Source organism: Pleurodeles waltl, chromosome 6 (genome assembly GCF_031143425.1).
Source record: "Pleurodeles waltl isolate 20211129_DDA chromosome 6, aPleWal1.hap1.20221129, whole genome shotgun sequence".
In the NCBI taxonomy this organism is placed as follows: Eukaryota; Metazoa; Chordata; class Amphibia; order Caudata; family Salamandridae; genus Pleurodeles; species Pleurodeles waltl.
Genome location: NC_090445.1, coordinates 1,506,803,994 through 1,506,829,820, shown reverse-complemented (window position 1 = coordinate 1,506,829,820; position 25,827 = coordinate 1,506,803,994). Strand labels below are relative to the sequence as shown.

General features: G+C 45.6%; 1 long non-coding RNA gene across 1 annotated transcript in view; it reads left to right on the top strand.

Moving 5' to 3' along the window:
• LOC138301002 (uncharacterized) overlaps positions 1 to 25,827 on the top strand; it is a 90,559-nt gene that overhangs the window by 50,399 nt on the left and 14,333 nt on the right. The window contains exon 3 of the long non-coding RNA XR_011205050.1: positions 7,714 to 7,768. This is a non-coding gene — a long non-coding RNA (uncharacterized lncRNA). The remainder of the gene's footprint in view (positions 1 to 7,713; positions 7,769 to 25,827) is intronic.

The following is a 25,827-nucleotide window of genomic DNA, read 5'->3' as shown; positions in this document are numbered from 1 at the left end:
GTCTGGGGGGTTAGTAGCCAATGGCTACTAGCCCTGAGGGTGGGTACACCCTCTTTGTGCCTCCTCCCAAGGGGAGGGGGTCACATTCCTATCCCTATTGGGGGAATCCTCCTTCTACAAGATGGAGGATTTCTAAAAGTCAGAGTCACCTCAGCTCAGGACACCTTAGGGGCTGTCCTGACTAGCCAGTGACTCCTCCTTGTTATTCTCATTATTTCTCCTGGACTTGCCGCCAAAAGTGGGGGCTGTGTCCAGGGGGCGGGCATCTCCACTAGCTGGAGTGCCCTGGGGCATTGTAACACGAAGCTTGAGCCTTTGAAGCTCACTGCTAGGTGTTACAGTTCCTGCAGGGGGGAGGTGTGAAGCACCTCCACCCAGAGCAGGCTTTGTTTCTGTCCTCAGAGAGCACAAAGGCTCTCACCGCATGAGGTCAGACACTCGTCTCTCAGCAGCAGGCTGGCACAGACCAGTCAGTCCTGCACTGAACAATTGGGTAAAATACAGGGGGTATCTCTAAGATGCCCTCTGTGTGCATTTTTTAATAAATCCAACACTGGCATCAGTGTGGGTTTATTATTCTGAGAAGTTTGATACTAAACTTCCCAGTATTCAGTGTAGCCATTATGGAGCTGTGGAGTTCGTTTTTGACAGACTCCCAGCCCATATACTCTTATGGCTACCCTGCACTTACAATGTCTAAGGTTTTGCTTAGACACTGTAGGGGCATAGTGCTCATGCACATATGCCCTCACCTGTGGTATAGTGCACCCTGCCTTAGGGCTGTAAGGCCTACTAGAGGGGTGACTTACCTATGCCACAGGCAGTGGGACGTTGGCATGGCACCCTGAGGGGAGTGCCATGTCGACTTAGTCATTTTCTCCCCATCAGCACACACAAGCTGGCAAGCAGTGTGCCTGTGCTGAGTGAGGGGTCCCTAGGGTGGCATAAGACATGCTGCAGCCCTTAGAGACCTTCCCTGGCATCAGGGCCCTTGGTACCAGGGGTACCAGTTACAAGGGACTTACCTAGGTGCCAGGGTTGTGCCAATTGTGGAAACAATGGTACATTTTAGGTGAAAGAACACTGGTGCTGGGGCCTGGTTAGCAGGGTCCCAGCACACTTCTCAGTCAAGTCAGCATCAGTATCAGGCAAAAAGTGGGGGGTAACTGCAACAGGGAGCCATTTCTTTACACAAGCCCCCCCCAGCCCACAGGCCAGGAGACTCAGCCAAAGCTGGGAGAGTCTTCCTAGTCTGTCAGGCGAGGAAGAGTAGAGGAAATAGGCTGGTTTGTTGCAGGGCCTACTCTGCCTTACATCCTCCTGTTCAGGTCATTCCCTCTGGGGAACTGACCCACTTTCACAGTGATAGGACCTAGTCTGAACTGCCTCTTGTCTGTGCTTTTTATGTCTTCACCCATTCTCTCTATTTTGGGGTTAGAGGTATCCACCTCTGCTAATCTTATCTTAGCCAGGGTCACCCCTAGCTTACCCAAAGAGGTTACCCAGAGCTGGAGTAACCCCACCATGACCAACAGGGTCAGGGGGCCTAACTTGCTATTTGGCATGGGGTCTGACCACCATGCCAAGGATAGTGCAGCCATAAAGGCTAACACCCAGCAGAGGCCACTGACAGCTGTCAGTGCCCAGAACCACACCTTTAGCTCTTCACCTACAAGGGAAGAGGCTAAGTTACAGGCTTCTTTGGGTTCAGGGTGCCTGTCTGCTGTATTAGAGTGGGGGGTTACCACATCTTGCAGTAAACACCCTTCTTCCACTCTTTCTTCTGTTAGCTGAGGAGCCACCCACTCAGACTTAACAGTTGCCTGACTAGCCAGGACTTCTTGTGGGTCAGGTTGGACTTTATCAGAGCCACTTTTGGAGTTCTCCCCTACTGGAGCAGAATCTCCTTGGCTTGCTGGAACCTTGGCTAAAGGTTGTCCACCTTTCCTACTCTGTTTCCTTTTCTTTTTCTTCTGGGGCCTACTTGCATTTACTGCAGAGGCAGGAACTCCAGAATCCTTGGGAGATGACTGGCATTGGACCAGTTCCTCTCTTGGGCTCTGACTAACCTCTGGGTAGTCATTTCCAAGGAGACAATCAAGGGGGAGGTCTGTACTGACTACCACCCTTCTCCAGCTAAAAGTCCCACCCACTTCTATGGGCACAAAAGCCACAGGCCTATCAGTGACCCTGTCTGGGCTAACTCTTACTCTGGCTATCTCACCTGGGATGTACTGGTTTGAGAACACCAGCCTGTCATGCACAATAGTGTGACTGGCACAAGTGTCTCTCAGGGCAGTGGCTGGCATTCCATTCACCAGTAGGTGGTGGAAGTGTCTACTTCCCTCTGGAATCTCCAACTCACCTGTTGGGCCCTTTTTCCAGTTGAAGGCTATGAAGACCTCCTCATCTGAGGAGTCATCCCCAATGGCTACACTGGTCACCCCTGGGATTTTGCTAGGGGGGTTGTTTTTGGGACAAGAAGTGTCCTTGGTGTGGTGCCCTGTCTGTCTACAGTTATGGCACCATGCCTTAGTGGCATCCCAGTTCTTACCCTGGTACCCACCTTTGTTTTGGGTTGTGTCTCGGGGCCCACCCACCTGGTCTGGTTTTTGGGGGCCTACAGAGGACTCTTTTTCTTTGTTTCTAGTGTCACCCACTTTCTCCTGGGGAGGCTTTGTAACCCCTTTCTTTTGGTCACCCCCAGTGGAAGTTTTGGTTACCCTAGTCTTGACCCAATGGTCCGCCTTCTTTCCCAATTCTTGGGGAGAAATTGGTCCTAGGTCTACCAGATACTGATGCAACTTTTCATTGAAGAGGTTACTTAAAATGTGTTCTTTCATAAACAAATTATAAAGCCCAACATAGTCATGCACTTCATTTCCAGTTACCCAACCATCCAGTGTTTTCACTGAGTAGTCTACAAAATCAACCCAGGTCTGGCTCGAGGATTTTTGAGCCCCCCTGAATCTAATTCTATACTCCTCAGTGGAGAATCCAAAGCCCTCAATCAGGGTTCCCTTCATGAGGTCATAAGATTCTGCATCTTTTCCAGAGAGTGTGAGGAGTCTATCCCTACACTTTCCAGTGAACATTTCCCAAAGGAGAGCACCCCAGTGAGATTTGTTCACTTTTCTGGTTACACAAGCCCTCTCAAAAGCTGTGAACCATTTGGTGATGTCATCACCATCTTCTTATTTAGTTACAATCCCTTTAGGGATTTTCAACATGTCAGGAGAATCTCTGACCCTATTTATGTTGCTGCCACCATTGATGGGTCCTAGGCCCATCTCTTGTCTTTCCCTTTCTATGGCTAGGATCTGTCTTTCCAAAGCCAATCTTTTGGCCATCCTGGCTAACTGGATGTCCTCTTCACTGGAGTTATCCTCAGTGATTTCAGAGAGGTTGGTCCCTCCTGTGAGGGAACCAGCATCTCGGACTATGATTTGTGGAGTCAGGGCTTGAGAGGCCCTGTCTTCCCTAGATAGGACTGGTAGGGGGGAATCACCCTCCAAGTCACTATCATCATCCTCTGTGTTGCCATCCTCAGAGGGGTTGGCTCTTTCAAACTCTGCCAAAAGCTCCTGGAGCTGTAGTTTGGAAGGTCTGGGGCCCATTACTATTTTCTTTAGTGTACAGAGTGACCTTAGCTCCCTCATCTTAAGATGGAGGTAAGGTGTGGTGTCGAGTTCCACCACATTCATCTCTGTACTACTGTAGACATTATGCTTCTAAAAGTTGGAATACTTTTTAAGAATCTAAAACTAGTTCTAGGTTCTAATTCAAACTTTTACAAAACTTTTAAACTCTAAAAGGAAATGCTAACAGGGACTAACACAAGGCCCTAGCAGGACTTTTAAGAATTTAGAAAAATTTCAAATTGCAAAAAATCAAGTTCTAATGACAATTTGTGGAATTTGTCGTGTGATCAGGTATTGGCTGAGTAGTCCAGCAAATGCAAAGTCTTGTACCCCACCGCTGACCCACCAATGTAGGAAGTTGGCTCTGTATGTGCTATTTCAAAGTAAGGAATAGCATGCAGTGAGTCCAAGGGTTCCCCTTAGAGGTAAGATAGTGGCAAAAAGAGATAATACTAATGCTCTATTTTGTGGTAGTGTGGTCGAGCAGTAGGCTTATCAAAGGAGTAGTGTTAAGCATTTGGTGTACATACACACAGGCAATAAATGAGGAACACACACTCAGAGACAAATCCAGCCAATAGGTTTTGTTATAGAAAAATATATTTTCTTAGTTTATTTTAAGAACCACAGGTTCAAATTCTACATGTAATATCTCATTTGAAAGGTATTGCAGGTAAGTACTTCAGGAACTTTAAATCATTACATTAGCATGTATACTTTTTACATAAAACACAATAAGCTGTTTTAAAAGTGGACACAGTGCAATTTTCACAGTTCCTGGGGGAGGTAAGTTTTTGTTAGTTTTGTCAGGTAAGTAAATCACTTACAAGTCTCAGGTTTGGGTCCAAGGTAGCCCACCGTTGGGGGTTCAGAGCAACCCCAAAGTTACCACACCAGCAGCTCAGGGCCGGTCAGGTGCAGAGGTCAAAGAGGTGCCCAAAACGCATAGGCTTCAATGGAGAGAAGGGGGTGCCCCGGTTCCGGTCTGCCAGCAGGTAAGTACCCGCGTCTTCGGAGGGCAGACCAGGGGGGTTTTGTAGGGCACCGGGGGGGACACAAGTCAGCACAAAAAGTACACCCTCAGCGGCACTGGGGCGGCCGGGTGCAGTGTAGAAACAAGCGTCGGGTTTTCAATGTAAATCAATGAGAGATCAAGGGATCTCTTCAGCGGTGCAGGCAGGCAAGGGGGGGGCTCCTCGGGGTAGCCACCACCTGGGCAAGGGAGAGGGCCTCCTGGGGGTCACTCCTGCACAGAAGTTCCGTTCCTTCAGGTGCTGGGGGCTGCGGGTGCAGGGTCTTTTCCAGCCGTCGGGACTTTAGGTTCAGGCAGTCGCGGTCAGGGGGAGCCTCGGGATTCCCTCTGCAGGCGTCGCTGTGGGGGCTCAGGGGGGACAACTTTGGTTACTCACGGTCTCGGAGTCGCCGGAGGGTCCTCCCTGAGGTGTTGGTTCTCCACCAGTCGAGTCGGGGTCGCCGGGTGCAGTGTTGCAAGTCTCACGCTTCTTGCTGGGAGTTGCAGGGGTCTTTAAGTCTGCTCCTTGAAACAAAGTTGCAGTTCTTTTGGAGCAGTGCCGCTGTCCTCGGGAGTTCCTTGTTTTTCTTGAAGCAGGGCAGTCCTCTGAGGATTCAGAGGTCGCTGGTCCTTTGGAAAGCGTTGCTGGAGCAGGGTTCTTTGGAAGGCAGGAGACAGGCCGGTAGGACTGGGGCCAAGGCAGTTGGTGTCTTCTGTTTTTCCTCTGCAGGGGTTTTTCAGCTCGACAGTCTTCTTCTTCTTGTAGTTTCAGGAATCTAAATTCTTAGGTTCAGGGGAGCCCTTAAATACTAAATTTAAGGGCGTGTTTAGGTCTGGGGGGTTAGTAGCCAATGGCTACTAGCCCTGAGGGTGGGTACACCCTCTTTGTGCCTCCTCCCAAGGGGAGGGGGTCACATTCCTATCCCTATTGGGGGAATCCTCCTTCTACAAGATGGAGGATTTCTAAAAGTCAGAGTCACCTCAGCTCAGGATACCTTAGGGGCTGTCCTGACTGGCCAGTGACTCCTCCTTGTTATTCTCATTATTTCTCCTGGACTTGCCGCCAAAAGTGGGGGCTGTGTCCAGGGGGCGGGCATCTCCACTAGCTGGAGTGCCCTGGGGCATTGTAACACGAAGCTTGAGCCTTTGAAGCTCACTGCTAGGTGTTACAGTTCCTGCAGGGGGGAGGTGTGAAGCACCTCCACCCAGAGCAGGCTTTGTTTCTGTCCTCAGAGAGCACAAAGGCTCTCACCGCATGAGGTCAGACACTTGTCTCTCAGCAGCAGGCTGGCACAGACCAGTCAGTCCTGCACTGAACAATTGGGTAAAATACAGGGGGTATCTCTAAGATGCCCTCTGTGTGCATTTTTTAATAAATCCAACACTGGCATCAGTGTGGGTTTATTATTCTGAGAAGTTTGATACTAAACTTCCCAGTATTCAGTGTAGCCATTATGGAGCTGTGGAGTTCGTTTTTGACAGACTCCCAGCCCATATACTCTTATGGCTACCCTGCACTTACAATGTCTAAGGTTTTGCTTAGACACTGTAGGGGCATAGTGCTCATGCACATATGCCCTCACCTGTGGTATAGTGCACCCTGCCTTAGGGCTGTAAGGCCTACTAGAGGGGTGACTTACCTATGCCACAGGCAGTGGGAGGTTGGCATGGCACCCTGAGGGGAGTGCCATGTCGACTTAGTCATTTTCTCCCCATCAGCACACACAAGCTGGCAAGCAGTGTGTCTGTGCTGAGTGAGGGGTCCCTAGGGTGGCATAAGACATGCTGCAGCCCTTAGAGACCTTCCCTGGCATCAGGGCCCTTGGTACCAGGGGTACAAGTTACAAGGGACTTACCTAGGTGCCAGGGTTGTGCCAATTGTGGAAACAATGGTACATTTTAGGTGAAAGAACACTGGTGCTGGGGCCTGGTTAGCAGGGTCCCAGCACACTTCTCAGTCAAGTCAGCATCAGTATCAGGCAAAAAGTGGGGGGTAACTGCAACAGGGAGCCATTTCTTTACAGTAATGAAATAGAATTCTATTGATGCCCACAAATATATGGATGGACATTAATGCTCTTTTATACTTTTTGTGATACATTGTTCTATAAATTGTATACATTTAAAAAAAAAGATAGAGTTGTTTATGGATATTGATCATGACGCCAAACCAATTTTAAAGAATGATGGTATCCCGTTATGACTACTGGACTACGTTAGTCTGGTTTTGGGATATCCAACCTGGTGGGTTTGCGATCTTTGCAAGGCCACTGGTTTATAACTTTGGTGTAGTTTCTCATTAATATCCTAACTCTTAGAATTGGTCTTCTCATGGTGTTGGTGATAGTCTCACTGCTAACCCCAACACCTGGTACATGACGCACAAGATCATTGATGCTGGGGAGCCACACTCCAGAAGGCGAGCTTCCGTTTTCACCAACCTCTATATCCTAAGGGTCTAGCTGGATTATTCTTGCGACGAGGTATATTCACGCACGACGCTCTCAGGACCAGGATTTCTTGGATACAGCTATCTAGTTGTGAACATTCACAAATGCACCCAGCACCTGCCGGGTCCCTGGGGTCTGACTGTAATTGGCCTTGATGTCTTTCTATCTTGATAGAGATGGGCCTGATTTATGGCCTCTAAGCACTCATCTTCCCTGATGTCCGGCACATCCTTGAATGCGATGATCTGCGTTCTCATCAGGTACGTCCTATGTGTGCCCAATTTGCTGAATTGTAGGCCTTCCAAATCACACTTACAGAAACCATGAACTCTCGAGGTGTGCTCAAGAAATAGTCCTCAGATCTGGAAATCCTCCCCACCTCGGAGATTCGAACCAACACAACCCTCCTTGAAACGTCTTAAAACCTGATATATCTGCTTTATCCATTTACATATTCAAATATGACGTTTTGCCTATGTACTGATAAGATGACGTGTACCTAAAGGAAATCCTAAAATGACTATTTGTATTTTTACTTCTGTTTTAAATGGCTCTCAACTGTTATCCATCATTGGACGGTTCTCACAGGTGTTAATTTTATTGTTATCAGTTTTACCATAGGTATTCGTGTGATTTATCATTTGTAATACGTCCTGACACCTACGGTGAGTGTTTTGCCCTTTATAAAAATGCTAAAATAAACATTATACATGCTTCTCTGTATCATCCTAATCCCCTTGCTCTGTGAAGGAGTCAGGGTAGGGATGCCAAGAGTCATAGGCACACTGTCAGCCCGAGTTCAGTAAATCAAGGTGAATCACTATTCTTGAATCTGAAGAATCTGTGCTCTAACGAGCAATATGGGAGTGTGCACCAGGCCTCTGAAACTACAACAAGAGATGAAGCCTGTAGTTACATTGTCGTGACTACCACAGGGGTAAATGTGTGGGTAGGGTCAGTCACAGACTATGACAGCTGATTCCTTCTGTTTTGTTAATTTCCCCTTTTTAATCTTGATAGAAGTTTTTATTCATTCTAAACGTGCCAATCAAAACATACACAGATTGGGATAGTCCGTGTACCGCTGTCAGCTATACGGCACCTTTTAGAAGGCTCACAAGGTGGAAACAGTCACAGTTATAGGTGTGTGAAATTCATATCCCTCACTCAATAATTAAGTGAAATTTCAGAAAGATTATGTGAAGTTACGCAAAATGCATAGCTGGCATTTTAGCATCAAATGCATATTTTATATTTGGTTCCATTGTGCATGTCAGGACGCAGTATGCGCTAAAAAAAGCAAAAAACAGAATCACTGTGAACATCAGCCCCTCGCATTCTATTGTTCGCGTTGCTTTCATGCATTTGCACTACATTTTTACAATGACCGGCACGTAAATACATGATATGGTGTATTAGCATAGTTGTGAAAATGGTGCATAACAAGAGTAATGAAAAATTACATGTGTGTACTGGCGTAACATCAATTTAGCTTGAAGATAGTCAAAAACATATCACCATTTCAAATCAGTTATTCTTGTTGTCATGTGTTGTTGAAGCTTACAAACCTCCTGCCAGGCGGACCCCCCTTTCACAACTCCCCCCCCCCCCAACCTGGACGTCACTGCGAATGACTGCTTCTTTCTTGATCTTTCAGGAACGCTTCCTGTGAACATACAGACCTATTTACCTAGACGACAGTGTCTCTCTTTGTCACCCTAGCACAGCATGGAATTCCAGAGCACAGGTGCTGATGTGCACAGATTGTTTGGTCTCTGTACAGGGATTGAAATACTCAGCGTGGTCTTGTTGTTCTGAAAAACCTACTCTTGCCGATTTCCCTGCCAGCCTGTCCCTTCCACGGACAAAGCAGCTCAGATGGTGACAACCTAGAGGAAGCTGGATTGCTCTGACAGATTCTGGAGTTCCTGAACAGTTTTCAAATGCTACATTTCTTTGCAGGGCCGGTTTTAGCGCCGGTGGCGCCCTTTACACCCACCCCTCCCGCCCCCCCCCACCACCCCATAACCACTTCCTTGGATTCACTCACTACAACCCCGCAGATGTACCCTTCATCTCTCAATAGCCCCACTTTCATATACATGTATTTGTTTTAAAGCGCTTGCAAAGGCTGACTTTACTAATCCACTCAGCTATCCACATAAAATATTGTTCTGTTCTTTGCTGCAGGCATACAACCCTCTACACTACTTTATGACAAGTCACTCGATCTCTCTCTCCCTAGCAGAAACATTAATCACAAGAGGTATCTCGACATTTTAATTGTTTCCTGAAGGCTGGACTCACAAGGAGCTTTTCAGCAAGTGCTTTTAAATCGCAAGGTTCCTAAGTTATTGCTAAACACATCGGCCCCCTGAGGTCAGCTCCCGGTGCAGCCGCACCACTCAGACTGCCCTAAAGCCCTGTCTCTTTGGAACAAGTAATCAGCCGACCGCAGAGGTTTGGCCTGAGAAATGAAAATGTGTTTCCATTCAAGGAGTGTCATGTAAGTGCTGGACAGTGACACCTAACCATACATTCATACATCAATATACCATCACTGACAGTGTGGACACCGGTAGGTTGACCAGGATTTCACAGATGGATTTCTGGTGCACATCTGCTGCAAAAGAGAGCCTCAGAGCTCAACCACATGTTCATAAGGAGCCTAATGTGAATGGAGAAAGCTTGGGTTTCTTCGGCTCCTCATAAAGTTACAGCTGTTTGTAGGCTCCATTCAGTTCCAGCTAAGAAAACTAGCTAGCGCAATTCAGGTTGGCTTCTCAGAAGAGTCTAGGGGCCATATGTATGAACACATTTTCTCAGAGGCACGGAATGGGTAAACCCCTTTGATACATCTGGCCCTAAATTCCGTACTGGGTCACAGACACCTTTGCCTACGTTTTCATGTGGACACTTGCAACTTGCCATAGAACTATACATTTCAGTTGGAGTTTGAAGAAGTCCCCCTATGGGATGGTTTTTGGTTGGTTAGAACTTTGATTGTGGTCTTGGGTGTTCAACGGTTCAGTGGCCCCGACATTGACAGTGGCCCAGTTGTGTTTCTTCACCTTGTATCACCACTTCAGAGTGCCACTGTGCAGCAGCATTAATATGATATGATAGGATCCTACTCACTTTCTGATTCTTCAGTCATGGACAGTGGGAGGCATTTTGATGGGTTCTGGAGATTTAGAACCGCCTCTCTGCACTTTGCAAACTCCTGGTGCTTGTGGGAGTGTTCTGTCAAGCAGCTTGCCTTTGCAAAATGACTGCTTTCAACACAGGTGGATTACTGGGTCTTTTGTACAGGAATGCTTCCTTTTAGGTCACTTATAGGTCACTTTGGCTCCACCATTGGTGTACGGATTCCTGGATTTAGTATGTAGCATCCTCCCAACATTTTGGTCTAATTAGTCACTCACTTCTGTCTTGTACACCTGCCCTATGAGAATTTCTTTATTTATGCTACTGCAAATATATGTGTCACTTGAGCTCTTCAGCTACCAAAATCTACATTTGCTTCATCAGTTAGACCTATTAAACTCAGACGACAATAACTCTTCAGAATCTGAGTACTCACCTCTTTCATTGTGGCTTTGCATGTGCTCACCATACCCCTCCATGAGGCACAAAATGCTTTCAAGGGTTCGCCTGGTTCTTGGCAGGCTTACCTCCTCAGGAACCACTCATAATCAGTATTTCTTTCAGGCTTTAAATGAGCTGGGAGTAGTTCGACCATCATAAGCAAACCGTACAACCACATAGTGCCAAGAAGCACGCAGAATAGCTGGCAGAGGCAGTGCTAAAATTGAGCAGGTTGTTGCGGATGAGGCCCACAGGCACTCATTTTTGGTGACTTGGAGTTATTTTTCCTTCTTTAGATCTTGACCCAGAGCAAGAGAGAAAAACAAAAAAAAGGCATAAAGAAGAAAGGAAAAGTGAGAAAGAGAGAAGTAAGAATGAAAAAGAACCTGTAAGGGTGAGGTAATGGAACAGAGAGTGCATGGCGATGGATGAAGGAGGCATGGACTGGAATCAAGACCACACAGCCTTGTTATGACACATCACCAATATTCAATAGTGGTGGTTGTGGATGTCTAACCACTTATTTTTTTACACATTAAGAACTGGGAGGAAGTGTATTTGCCACAGATCCCCAGTTGAGACTGGCACTGGGCCTGGCATTCACAGAGGCATCTTTTTTGTCTAAGATGTTAAGGCAGTGCCAGGTTTAAACACTGATACACAAATTCAATGGTAGTTGTGTGAAAGACAGTAGCCCTAGATTTTTGGCATGGAGCTTCACCCTCAGGGCAGCACTTTCTGGCAATGCAAGAGTACAACTTTTCAACCCTTTTTGAAAGTACATGAGGACGTTATTATCTTTGGCCAAAGTATTCTAAGACTGCAGTTAGAATAGTGTCTTTGCCTTTCCAGCTACCCCAAAACCCTCTGCTGCACTGAAGATGCAACTGAAACAAAAAACTCCAAGTTGCGAGACTAGGCACCCTTGCAGATACCCATAGCTAGCTGGTCGTCAGTGGACATAAGCTATGGTGACTGATGAAAATTAACACATATCCTGTCATGAGAGGCCAGATGTATGACAGTTGCACATAGAGCAGTTTTTGTCTGGCACTCCAGGCCTCTGGTGATCAAATTAGGGAGTCGAGTGACACTCTGGAAAAGGATTGTGTTGCTTCAGGCACAAATAACAGATTCTTTGGCTTGCATATGAGCGAGAGGTAAAAAGTGGTGTGGAATGGAAAAGGGGTAAATGTGCAGTTGGTTCGACTGAACCTGTTCACCAGACCTGCTCGAACTGTGGCACCGCGAGCCACGAAATATCAGTTCTCTTTGTACGATTACCCAGTGAAATGTGGAACAAAATGTGAGCTGAAGACCCCTAGTTTCCATCTTCTGTTTGGAGTCTCTCCCAGCTGATGTCTTTGTGGGATTTAAACAAGTGCTTACTTTGAGCCAGTGGTTGCTGGTGGAGGTCACAGGCACTTATTTTTGGGACCGGCATTTATTTTTCCAACGTACATATATATTTAGGAGATCAGGAGAGGGAAAAGCACACAAAATCATAAAAACAACAGAGGAAGGGAAAGATAAAAAAAAGTCACAAAGCGAGAAAGCAGGAGAATGCGAGAGTGAGAATAAGGAGAAGTGGGTGTCTGGAGTTGTATTGAAGAGTTGGAGTGGCTTTAGGACCAGGTGGATTTCGTATTCGACGAATGACAGTTAATTTACCAGCTCGCTCCCCGCAGAGCACAAGGCACTGCACTCGTTCTTTTTACAAATCTGGCACTGGTTTCAACCTCTGGAAGACATTGCTGGTCGCCTCAGAAGCTTTTGTTTTGCTTTTTTGGGGGTTTGCCGTAGGGACTGGCTCTCAACAGTGGTCACCATGAAGCCACGCCCTTTGAACATAGCACTGCCCCTTAGAATCCGCTCCACGTCTAGCCCGACACTGAAGAGCGCAAGGCTCCGCCCATTTACAGACACTGCCCCCTTAAGGCTCCTCCACCGCCTCCTACTCCATCATTTGTTCAGAGTTGGCAGGCCTGCTTCTGATACGGCGTCTCTAGACAGGCATTGTATATGTGCTTGTACCCCTTTAAGCTTTCGTCCTTTTGGCTTTGCTTACTTCCACCTTTACTGAAAAGTTCTCTTTACTTGAATCCAAAAGACCTTGGGCACTGGTCGGTTACACAGCCCTGATATGCAACCTGCATTGATTCTCTGCTGTCCCTCGCGGTTGAATTCAGGCTCTGATCTGTGTCCCTTGAAACTACGAAAGTATCAGTGCGTATAGTAAACAGGATAATTACAACTGACCCAGTGGAAAAGGGACAGAAAACAACTGCAAAGAGACAGAAAAAGAGACACTTTACTATAGAAAGTAATTTTAAATTGGCCTGGGTGAAATTGGGGAAAATCGCGTTATGCTTGTTAAGCAAGATTCCTGAAATATCACCATTTCACATAATTATGGTCGATTCGCTCTAAAAAATTTAGTGTGAAAGGCGTAATTCGGGGCAATTTGTGGTAAAAAATTACTGCGAATGTACAGAAATAGCAGAGCAGCCGTTGCTTTTTATCTTATTACGTGCAATTTTCCGTAATATTCCCATAATTTCCTGTAAGTACAAGCACCCGTGTTTTTTTTGGAAATTGCCCTTGCTGGTAAAGTCACAAGCTCTCAGAAGGCTGCAAATAACAGGCATCAATATTAATCAACCATACGGCTCTCATTTGATCGACACCGAAATAATGATTGATAGGGTACTTGTGAACGCACATACGCCAATGGTTTCTTGGCGTTCGGATACAAATTGAAGAGAAAGACAGATCACCCGAAAGGGTCTTGTTTTCAGAGCCAAACTGAAGGGAAAGACAGATCAACCGAAAGGGAGTGCTTTCAGAGCCAATTGAAAACTGGAACGATTGTTACTTTTTACCAGATGTGTTTTTTTATTTTTTTTATTGTATTTATCTATTTATTAGATCGATGATACAGTCTCTCTCAGGCACAATTATTTATAGGTAGTAGGCGTAAGGGAAAAATGTTTCTACACTTTAACCATCACAACTGGAGCAAATGAAATGTTGCATCAGAAGCGTAGCTCCTGATCACAGAGATCTAAGCAAGCATAGGACCATGCGATGCTCAACATTAAGAAAGCCAAGTCCTACAGAAAGCCTGATGTAGGGATCACAAAGTCTTAAACTCCAATTGCTGTTGGACTGGCAGCTAGTTCACAACTATCGAGCCCAGGAGACATGGCCAACTTTTTCAGCTTGGAAATGTTTTGAATGCCCCGATCCTGCAGGCCTTGCAGTTTCTCCAGCCTACTCCAGGAAGCACCAAAAATGGGGCATTAGCATAGTTTAGAGGGATTAACAATCACTCTTATGTGACTGTTGCTGGAAAACTAAGTGGGACGAAAGAAAAAATGACGAGAAGAAGGCTAGCTGGTAAAAACATGCAGCCAACACAGCTTGAATTTGACCCTCAAAGGAAATGTCCTGATTATGAAAGAACCCCAAGTTCCCAAATAGGTCTGGGCATGAAGTCCTTTATTATTGGAAAGACACGTGTGAACATTCTCACCATGGTCCATGACCTCTGTCTTCTCGGCATTCATTAAAAAAGATTTGGCCCAACCCTCATCACTTTTAAACAGTCACGTATGCATCCTATGGTGCTCTTAGAACACTGAACACATCATATTAGCTGGGGAACATAAGCAAATTAGTGCTTAAAAATCCTATGATCTATAATCTTTCTCAACATTGCGTAAAAGAAAATATGCACACATAATTCAATCAAAGTCTGAAATTAATATTCTTTGAATCACAGATTCGGACTAGCTGGAGGTCCCCCAGCAAACCGTCATGGAGTGAGCTTTATAAAGTCCTAAACCCAGTCTTCCAATGAAGATCACAAAACAAAAGGGAGCGCACAAGTGTCTAGTTCTGATGTCACGGGCAAGGTAGAAGATGACCTTCAAATATTACAAAAAAATACGATTTTTTATAAGAAATGAGCTATTTAAAATGTTCTCATCTCAGGCAATAAGATGCAAAATAAAGTTTTGAAGCATCAGAGATGGGAACTTCCTTAAGGCATAGTTAACATGTGTAAGGTAAAATGGATGCAGAGGAAATAGATGCACTTATGCAATAACTCTTATTTCACAATTGGCAAATAAAGATTGAAAACAATAAGTTAGTGGATCCCTTTGGGACTTCTCAGGCACAACTCCACGGCTGCCCTCAGATGCCAGGGCAAGCCTAAACCGGTCTCCTACAGAGGATGAGCTCTTCACTGCCTGTCAGCTGGGGAAAGTGCTAGGCCCGAACATCTTTCATCAAACGGTATACCTCGACCTTGATTCTGCATCTTCTCTCGATGATCGGGAAGGCTCGGAATGAGACACTGCTTCCTTCGGATATCCGGGGTTCTACAGTGATGGTCATTCCCAATCCGGCTAGGCTGCCTACAGAGTGAGCATCCTACGAACCAATCTCCTAACTCAATGAGAAGGTTAAACTGCTTGCAAGGGCCTTGGCAAACCATCAGTCACATAGATACGCTCCCTAATACATTACTACCAAAATCGGTTTACACCCACTAGGGGCAGCTGGCATTGCCTCAGGAAGTTGAACACAGTTTTGGTCCACCTGAACTCTGTCTCCAAACCCACAGCCCTCATGCAACTAGACTTTGAAATGGCTTTCAACTCTGTTGAATGGTCTTTCCTCCATACAGTACTGGAGAGAATGAACTTTGGCCCAAAATTCTGAGCTTACTAGAAATTATTGTACACAGATCCCTGGGCAAGAGTCCGAGTAATGGGCGACATGTCTTGACAATTTGATATAAGAAGGGGTACCCGGCGGGGTTACCATTTCTCATCCCTTCTATTTGCCCTGGTAATGGAACCTCTGACGGAATAGTTTAGGATGGATGCCCAAGTGTGGGGACTTCAGTGGGAGGGAGGCACTGAGGATCACGTTTCCCTATGCGTGGATGTTGCCCTACTACATACCCAACGCCTGTCACAATTGATCCCCAGAGTGATGCGAATGCTGGAGATATATGGCAAGGCCTCCAGCTTGAGAGTCAACTGGGAAAAATTGGTCATAATCTCAGTGGTCAGTGCCCTCACCTAGATACTCCCGGAAGCCCCAAAACTCTGGCTCATAACGGGGCCATTCAACTACATGGGGATGTATATCAACTATAGACTTGGGCATATTCGGAAAGTAACATCACCCCTTTGCTCTGGAAAATTAAGGACACCTGACCATGTTGAACACCCTTCCTTTGAACATGCAGGGACATATCTCTATCTTCAAAATGCTGCCTCTGCAGCAATTGTTCTATACCCTACAAAACTACCTTTTCAAGGTCCCTGACAGCTGGTTTGGCAAACTACAGACTGGCATTCATTCACATGTAAGCAGTGGATTAGCCCTGAGAGTCTCCCACATGAAGTGCATCCAATCACTCTATGACGGAAGTCTGGGTGTGGTGGATATAAAACTATTCTAATGGGCATCCCAGTTGCTCCCAATCAACAATTTCATTTTTGTGAATCAGAGTGACCCGAGCAGGCATCTCAAATGTACTGCCTTATCGGAGAATTCCCTTTGGTCCTTGCTGTATAGGCAGGCACAACCCCCTAATCTCCAGGAGATCATGGCTGTCCTCAGCCTTAGTTGGAGAGCAGCACTGCGCCACAAGGGGCTCACCAGAGAGAGACACCGCTGTGGGTGGCCACTTGGCTTTCCGAATCAGCAAAGCTACAAGGGTTCAGAAAATGGGATCTGCTAGGAATCTCCAAACTTGGGGACGTCTGGCAGTATGATCAGATGTTGTCATACAACTAACGGCCAAATTTGATCTGCATAAATCACAGTTCTTTCTCTACTTACAGCTCTGGCATGCGTTGGACAAATACCAGCAGCAAGCTAAGGCATAGCTGGAGTACAACCCTCTAGAATCTAAACTAATGGTATCGGTTATCAGGCGGAAAGGCATTTACAGTCTATATATGTACCAGGTCTGCAACACACCAGAGAGGTTAAGTGAGCAATGGGAATCCGTATTGGGGCCCCTGGAGGAGAAGCAGTGGATGGAGGCTAAAATAGCGGCCCGGGAGCTTGTATTCTGGTGCACCTACATGTGATTCAGTTGAAGCGTTTCCATAGGAGGTTCTACTCCATGGCGAGGTTGTGGAAATTGAGACTTGGGAGAGGCCCCAAACGCCCAGATGTGATGATACCAGGGGCACGCTAATCCATATAGTGGGGAATTACCGATAATATGGACCTATTGGGACTGGATATTTTCTGCATTAGAAACAGTTGATGCGATTTCCCATAGAGTGGGGCCATAAACTGGTGATTTTAGAGGTGTTCTCCTGGTGGCATAGGAACAAGAGACAAAAGATTTTTGTTTGATGCAGGTGCATGCTGACAAAACAAGGTATTGCGGGTAACTAGAGCTTCAAGGAAGCACGTCCAAAGGTGAATTGGCTGCGAGGGATGGGTTATAGAACATTAGCTGAAGGATCATATACAAATCTGGAGGCTACCATAAAAAATATCTCAAAATCTGGGGATCATTGAGAAAACATTCACTATATTCCACGATTACTACTGGCGTTGACCTGGTTCTTGGGTGGGATGGCAAGAAAATCCTCAGGTCATCCAGATACTTGGCAGCCAACCAGTAAGATATTTCTCTTTTATCATCTCGATCTAGGAAAAAGAGTCATGGGCTGGTAACTGATAGGATCTAAGGAATGCAGAATGTTTTGTTGTAAATAATGTCGCAATCACCTCACCTTCCCAGCAGCTGGTATCCTTACTGGAAGCAAGGAACATGTTAATATTTGTTAGTGATCATACAAGCCTGGGCTAATGTCAACCTTGCCATGACCGGAACAGGTCCTGTTTCTTCTCAGGGCCTTATTGTAGCCTTCAGCTCACATCTGTGACCTCTGCATCTTGAAGCGTAACAAGCCCTTCTCTAACCAGAGTACTTGAATATCTTTTTTAATGTCAGTACAGCTACTGCAAGAGGACATAGACACATAACTATGTATTTTTTCCTTAAAAAGGACTATGCTATCTTATCCCATTTAGAATCCAGCGCTCCGTTTGGATAGGATTGTGCTATAAAAATACCGTATACATATAAAAATCCATAGATGCAGAGGGGAAAGTCATAACTTTGCCACTTACCTGGGCCATACATTTTTTTACTACAGAGAATATTTCTTTTGACAATTCAGTGGCTATGGTGATTTTATTGCTCATAAAGGCTAGTTTTGCAAATGTAAGCAAGCTTTATGTCACCTAAGAAGTTTCACCTTCATAAATTAGCAGGTAAACTAGTGATTTTGAAGAAATTTGTAGACTTATGGGCTGTAGCACCTCCGAAGTCGAGGTCAAGGAGCGGCACAGGAACCTTCATTTTAGGGCAGTGTTAGCTGTACACACCAGAAACCCGGTTAGACAGGTAAGCTCATTAGACGTTGCTTCAATAGGTGATAGATGCCACCTCCTGCTCAGTCATTACCCATGAAAATGTATAGAACGTTTTGAGTCAGGTTGAAATTCTTCCACAACGTAGATAAAACAATAGCGAATTCACACTATGTGCGGGATACTGATGTTGGAATAAGGTTGGATTAGGTAGGTCTATTATTTATATGCTGCAATGTGGGCCGGCCTTGTGATACCAAAAGTGATTAAGTTAGCTGTGAGATAATTAAGATTGAAAACATGATGGTTAAAGTCTTCTGTAATTATTGTGTGTGAGAGGCTTACAAAGCAATCATGCCACAGAGATTAGAACATTTTTCAAAGATAGAATTAGGTAGCGCCAGAAAGCCGGCAGTGAAGATGGCCGCCCAGATTACAAGCTCTGGCGGCCCACTTTAAATACATTTGCACCTTTCCCCAATCTAGAAGGTCAAAGTGGCGTTTCTAGTCAGATCCCTCCTTCCCGGACTCTACCGGACCTGTTGTGAAGGGATCTTGCTGGAGAAGGTAAGGCAGTAGAGTTGGACGACACTGTGGCAGTTTGGCTTGGCCTTTCGAGCAGACCAAGGGCTTGTTGGTTGGGCCCAGTGAAGGCCTAGTACTGCCATTGGGCGGATGGCTAAGCATGCCCACCGGGTACCCCCACCTTGGACTGTTGTGGGTCTGAGCTGCATGGTACCTGTGGCTTGATTTAACAAGAAGTGAGCGTGGTGCAAGTGTTTTGACTGTGCACATCGAGGCCCACTATTGTTGCTGCCCGATGGACTGTCTACGAGGGCCTGTTTCCCTGCACCCTGCGCCCCATAACGTCCTGGCTGCTTGGAGACTTCGTGATAGAGTGGATAAAAACTTACTCCCACTACTCCACTCAAACCCTCTACTGGCAAAGTGGGGATACAGTCCAGTGACTCCCTGACAAGTGGTGCAGAGACACTGGTGGGAAGTATGAACCTGCTGCACCTAGAGAGGGGGGTGTTGCGTCTTGAATCTACTGAATGCAGGATGGTGGGCTGCTTCATTCTTTCCTCTTTTCAAGCTTTTGCTGGAGGTGGTTGATCTCCATCCGGTAATGTGCACCACCAGCCTATCCAGACCTCACAAAATTTGGGAACAGTCCAGCCCGAATGGCCAGGCCAGATCCTCCCTGGACCGGAAACAAGCATCCTGGGATCGGTTTCAAAGTATCACCCCTCATCAGACAGACTAGCTTGAATCCAGTGGCGCAGTAAGTACGGGACCCACATCTGGGCATGCCCTGCCCACTTAGGGCATCAAAAGAAAAAGAACAGATGACGGACGGAATGCTGAACAATGTAAAATTCACCCCAGTCACAAAGCAGGACCTGGCATGGCAGTTCGGGCTGGACCGTTCCCATGGGGACTGATTTGCATATGGCTGAGTCCAAATTGGGGTGGTGTGGTATGCAAAAAATGATGGATTAAACTCTGATCTTTGGGACTGGGGGTGAATGTTTGTATTGTTCGGCATTCCATCCATCATCTGTTCTTTTTGCTGCTACCAAAAATGAAGTAACATGAGTCAGGATTCGCAAAGCTCTAGTCAACTTCAATGAAGAGGCTGAATGGGAGATCCTCTACCTAGGCTGAAGGGCCTGCGGACTTCGGTTTGGTGATGGGGACATACCTGTCAAAATATTAGCCTGGGTGACTAAAGCAATTCATGTGTCAGGGAGGATCACAGGCATTAGCCCTGGCAGAAAAACAGTCCCTTCTGCTCCCACTGACATTCTGGTTGTATTTTAGCAGTTCAAAGAGTGTCTTTATACTCCCAGCATCCATTTGGCAGCACCACTGCAGCAGCTTATCTTTAGCAGGTTGCTTTGGCCTGGATACATGGCGAGGATGAAGAAATGCTCAATTTTCCTATAAAGCTAGAGAATATCAAACAGGTGATAGTGACTCTCTCTAGTGGCAGTACTCAGGGTGAAGATGTAGAATTTTATAAAGAATACATACATTTACTAGTGCCTCAGCTCTTAGATGTGTACAATACTACCATAACTAATGGCAGCTTACCACCCACCACAATGGAGGCAGTTATAATTGTGTTGTTAAAGCCAAACAAATAGCCAAAACTGTGTACTCCTTACAGGCCACTATCACTGATAAATATTGATAACATAATAGCAGCCAAAATAATAGCACTGCACCCCCAACCACTCATGCAAAATCTGGTTCTACCGGAGTAAGCCTGATTAATACCCGAAAGAGCAACAGCCTTCAATCTTAGAACACTGACAACGATCCTTCATAGGGTAGACTTGCTGCTGCCGTCTGTGGCAGGAAAAAGCGTTTGAATCGCTGGAGTGGTTGTTCATGAGGGAGGTCCTCAGATGATTATGCCCGGGAGGCTACTTTCAGTCACCTATTGATTTTCCCTATGGTTCTCCATAGTCAGAGTAAGGGTAAAGAGAACATATTCTGTGTCGCTCTGTTTTGGAAAGGGGTCTCGTCAGGGTACCCCTTGATTTTTGCACTGGCAATTGAGCTGCTGGCGTGTTATGTTCAGGACCTGCATTTGCAGCATCCTCTGTGACGCGGGAACAACTCATTGATGACCTTGTTATATGCAGAGAATGGGATCCTGTATGTGCAGTATCCCGAGGAGAATTTGTCTTCCGTTATCTGAGAAGTCATATGATTTGGGAACCATTCAGTGTTGCAAATCAATTTGACTAAGTCTGAGGTCTTGGCTCTTACAGGCTGCTTTATTGTACCGTTACTCGACTATCCATTACAATGTAGTCTGGATAGCCTTGAGTCACCTGCAAGCCCGATGGCCCCATCAAGGACAATTTTGGCATGACGCTTGAGCAGTGGATTCAGCTGCCACTTTTCATGATGGGGCAAGCGTCCCTCAGTAAGATGACATTGCTCCAGAAATTTCTTTAGTTATTTGCCCATATACTAATCCGCCTACCATTAATCTTTTTTTGGGCAGGTATTTCTGCAATTGATTTGTGGTGGGGGCAGAGGAGGCCCCCTCACTGTGAAGAAGGAGCGGCAGCAGAAAAATAAAATGATAATACGCAATTATAATGTTATTTTTCTGCTGGCTAGGGCGGGCGAGGCCATCATCTTCCGCGTCAGGCGGGAGGTGGAGTAGTGTTGCAGTCTAAGTGCGTATGTCAGTTTGGCCGGCTGTCTGAGACTGGTCAAACTGACACGTGCTTATAGAACTCTCCACCCGAGCTGTATTACACAGTTGGATGGAGAACAAGTGCATGCTCCTACTCCCTCTGAGTGGCATTTCAGCCTGCTCAGGCCAATCCCAGCGCTTCTCACATGCTGTGTAGCATTATGAGATTAGCATCTATTATTGGGTGTTGAGGGGAGAAAAGGAAGCACCGAGGCGAGGCAGCAGCAGAGGCGAGGCGGCGGTCGCGGCAGAGGCGAGGCAGCAGGTAAGTGCTTTTTTTTAATTAATGTACGCTGCTTCACCAGCCCTGCCTGGTAGCAGCCACTACTGTGTGGGACATCCTAGAGTGTGATGAGAGATGCTTAGAAAGCCCCTGAAGATGGGGGGGGGGGGGGGCTTGCTGTCCCTGTTTTATTTATTTATTATCTAATGTCACAGGTGCACTATTTGAAATTTTGGACCACGCACCACAGCAGCGCACGTTATAGTTGAGCGGGCAATTTTCCACTCTAAATCCTACTGGATCATTTAAGTGTCCAACTGTGCCTTTTGAAGAGGGATGTAGATTTGGTTGCCGCAACCCGCTGCGCTTGTCTTTATTTTTCAAAGATAGTATTAGATGGATGAATGCTGAAATAAAGGAAAGCAAACAAGCAGTGAAAAATCTTTTTTCTTGAAATTTAGGGAGGTTATCCTGTGTTTCCCCGAAAATCACTGCTGTGTACGCAACAAAAACCAAGGGTAAAACGTGCAGAGTGGCTTGTAGGAGTGGAGGAAGGCATTGGGAGGGACTAAAGTCAGGGGTGCTAGTAAGATGGAGGAATGTGTTCTAAACATTCTTCAAGTCCTTTAGCCAAGAATTGAGGACTCCAAAAACAGCTTGAGAAAATAGGGCAATAAATTGAGCACATGACTGGTAAACGTGTACGCTTTCTGATGGCAGATTCTCAGTAAGACAGCTGGGATGGTGGAAAGGCTACTGCAGTGCTCTGTTTGCAGCCTACAGGCCGCAGAGTACAATGACAGGGAGATAGTTTGGTGGGTTGTGGCACCTGCGGCACGTGCTATAAACTGACACCTGCAGGCCACAGGCTCCGAATCCAATGAACTGGATCAGCAGCCTGAGTGTTTGACATTGTGATCTGTTTGTACAGTGCCAGTCGCAGGCTTCAAAGCCAGAAAGCTAGCTTTATAGGTTGACACATCTAATGTACAAAGAAGAAGAGAGAGAAAGAATGTGTGTGCGAGAGAGAGAGCTTGTGTGTGTGTTCATGCATGTGTGTGTTGTGGGTGTGTGCGCCTGCACATTTGTCTGTGTTATTTTAAGAAGGTGAGCAACATCCCCCTAATATTATTTTCACGTGCAGCATTTCATGTAGCCTTACCGTAATATTACCAATAACATTTAGATATCAGCAGGAATATGAGGTGCGAAAAAAAAAAAAAAAAAACACTGTGTGCATGAAGTGTTTGTTGGAACTGGTTTACAAAACAAACATTGGCTATGCTAGTAGGTGTCAGCTATCCTTGGTCTATATGCTTTGTCAGTGATTTTTTTTCCAGATTGTACAGCATTGCGCAGCATGGTTGAAAGTTGAAAGTAGATTTAAAAAAGTGCTATGGCACCGTCAACGCTGGCTGCATCATAGTGCTTCTTTTTGTAAAAAACTTTCAGCCATGCTACACAGTGCCCACGCTACTGTACTTCATGGGTTAAAAAACATTGACAATGCCAAATAAAAGAGCAATTTGGCTTTTTCCAGTGTTCTTTTTGCCATGTTGTACAGCAGCGTGGATGCTATGCATCATGGTTGGAAGTAAATTTTAAAGCAGCGTTGATGAGGTCAACGCTGGCCATATCAAAGCATTTTTTTAAAGCTTTCAACCATGCTGCATGGCCTGCACTGCTGTACAACATGGTTAAAAAGACACTGACAAAGCCAATATGTCTTGCATAAGAGAGACCTATTGGCTTTGTCAATGCTCGTTTTTATAGTTGTAAAATCTTACATATGAAACCATAGGTAAAAGCATACTGGAAAGACATTGGCACCAGCAAGAAAGAATAATTGTGCATTACACTTGTCAATCATTTATTCTGTTCATAGGCACTAAAAAACAACATTGTAGGTCCATGGTTCACAGTCACTGTAGAGGAATCTAAAGTAGGGGTGGGCAGTAAACTCCGCTCCGCTGGCAGAGTTTGTGGAGTTTTGGCCATTCTGCGCGTGGTGGAGATTTTCATCACGTGCAGCTCACCAACATTATGTGAACGAGTCCGAGCATGATTTCTCAACATGGGTGTTAGCCGGAGGTCGTTATTGCTCGCGTTCAGATAGTTACCGCTCACAGTAAGAAGGCTCCAGCTCGAGTAGAAAATCTACTCTAGTGACTGGAAGAAGCAGCGCCCTCTAGCGCACCTTATGCTGCAGTTTGCACTTATTTTACAATGCGGGACAAGCTCCGTGGCTAAAAATCAGTGCGAAGTAACAAAATTCCACCCCTCGCAGAACTCTGTGGAATCTCAGCGAGTTTTGAGAATTCCACGGAGTGAACCTTCACGAGTTCCACTCAAGCCTACTCCAACATCCATTTGCACGTAAATAAATATTTTTCTGGAAATAATCAACGTAGAGCCAATTTTACCCTAAGTGCAGAATTTCCGAGGATACGATCATCTGCAAATGAGTGCTTACCCATTGACTACTATGATAAGAATTGAGGCACTTTCATCAATTGAGATTTGGTGTTGGAACAAGTGTTTGTGTTCCCTGTTCCTTGATAATTCTTCCCTAAGATTTGCTATGGTGGTCTTTGGCATAATGCAAACTGATGAGGCCACCCCATCAGAATGTGATGAGGGGCCCTAAAGTCTTACATATCTAACAGACATTCATTGGCCTTGGGCTGGACATGGCTGTCCTGAAGGCTTTGGGGGGAGCAGAAGGCCTTGGGGCTTCAGGGGTCTGTGTGACCCCACTGATGGTGGTAATCCTTGTAATTCAAAGGACTATATGACATAACCCCCAATTTCGTTACATGGACCCTATTGTCTCGGGAAAATATCTTGCCAGTGGTTAGTTTGGGATCACAAATGTAACAAGCATTTGCCCTCTGCCCTCTTGTTTGTTACATGACATTTTGATGAGGTAAGCCAATACATGTGTTACCATGCATTGAGAACATGTGTTCACCTTGTTACCAGACATATTCTTGCAGTTACAATCAGACAAAACAAGATCAGAGCTGTCAACCCATCTATAAACTACAGTACCCAGGACCAGCTTTAGGACAGTGGGACCAGTATCACTACACTTGGCGCAGAGCACTTAGGATGCTATATTTTTAAATGTCTGATGGAGATAGAAGCATCAGCTGCAGAGTTTCCTCTGTGTTCAGCAACTTTCATGCAATATTACAAATGTTAAGCTAACTCTTATGATGCTGGAGAGGATCAGAGTTTTGTCTAGTGTTTTTTTTAAATCACCATAAAGTAGTGCAGAGGGTTAATGTGTCCGCTGCAAAGCACATGAACTATACAGATAACAGAAATGTTTTTTATGTAGATAGCTCAGTGGTTCACTGCTTTTGTTACAGGCATCCTTTGGTTACTTACAGTTCATCAGTCGCAATCCTAATAGCACAATGCAATAGGAACTAGCATCAAAGAGTTAAATTCAAACTACAAGATATAGGTTAGAAAATTATGTTTTTCCCTTGACTCCTGATATTGCTTGATGGACCTGGCCCTTTTGCAGGGTTATCCCCAAACCTTTTGCCTTCATTCTCCTATTTCTTCTGACCTATTTTTGATGGCTTTAGAACCATGGGCTAAAGTGCATATGCTCTCTGTCTAACATGTATTGGTGATTGGTTTCTCCATGATTGCCATATTTGATTTACTATAAGTCCCTAGTATATTGCACCAGGTGTGCCTAGGGCCTGTAAATCAAATGTTCCTGGTTGGCCTGCTGCACTGATTGTGCCACCCACATGAGTAGCCATGCAAACAGGTCCAAGACCTGCCACTGCATTGTCTGTGTGTGCTGTTTTAAATTGCCATATCGACCTGGCAACCAAACGCTCTCTTTTATTACCTCTGAGTCATCCCAAAAGGTAGGCCCACCGCAGCCCCATGGGTGGGGTGCTGCAGTGTATTTAAAGGGTAGGATATGTACTGGTGTGTTTTACATGTCCTGATAGTGAAAAACTGCTAATTTCGGTTTTAACTATTGCAAGACCTATCTCTCCCATAGGGTAACTTGGAAATTGCCTTGAAATGTCTTTTAAGTATAATTTCTCATTGGGAGCAGACAGAGCTATGGCGTTTGGCATCTATGGACTCACAATTTAAAAATACATATTTTGGTGAAGCTGGTTTGTGAATTGTATGTTTGAAAATTACAATTTTAGGAAGTGGGAATTTTCTTGCTTAACCATTCAGTGCCTCTGCCTGTCTGCTGAATACACGGCTGGGTCAGGATGGCAGCTGGG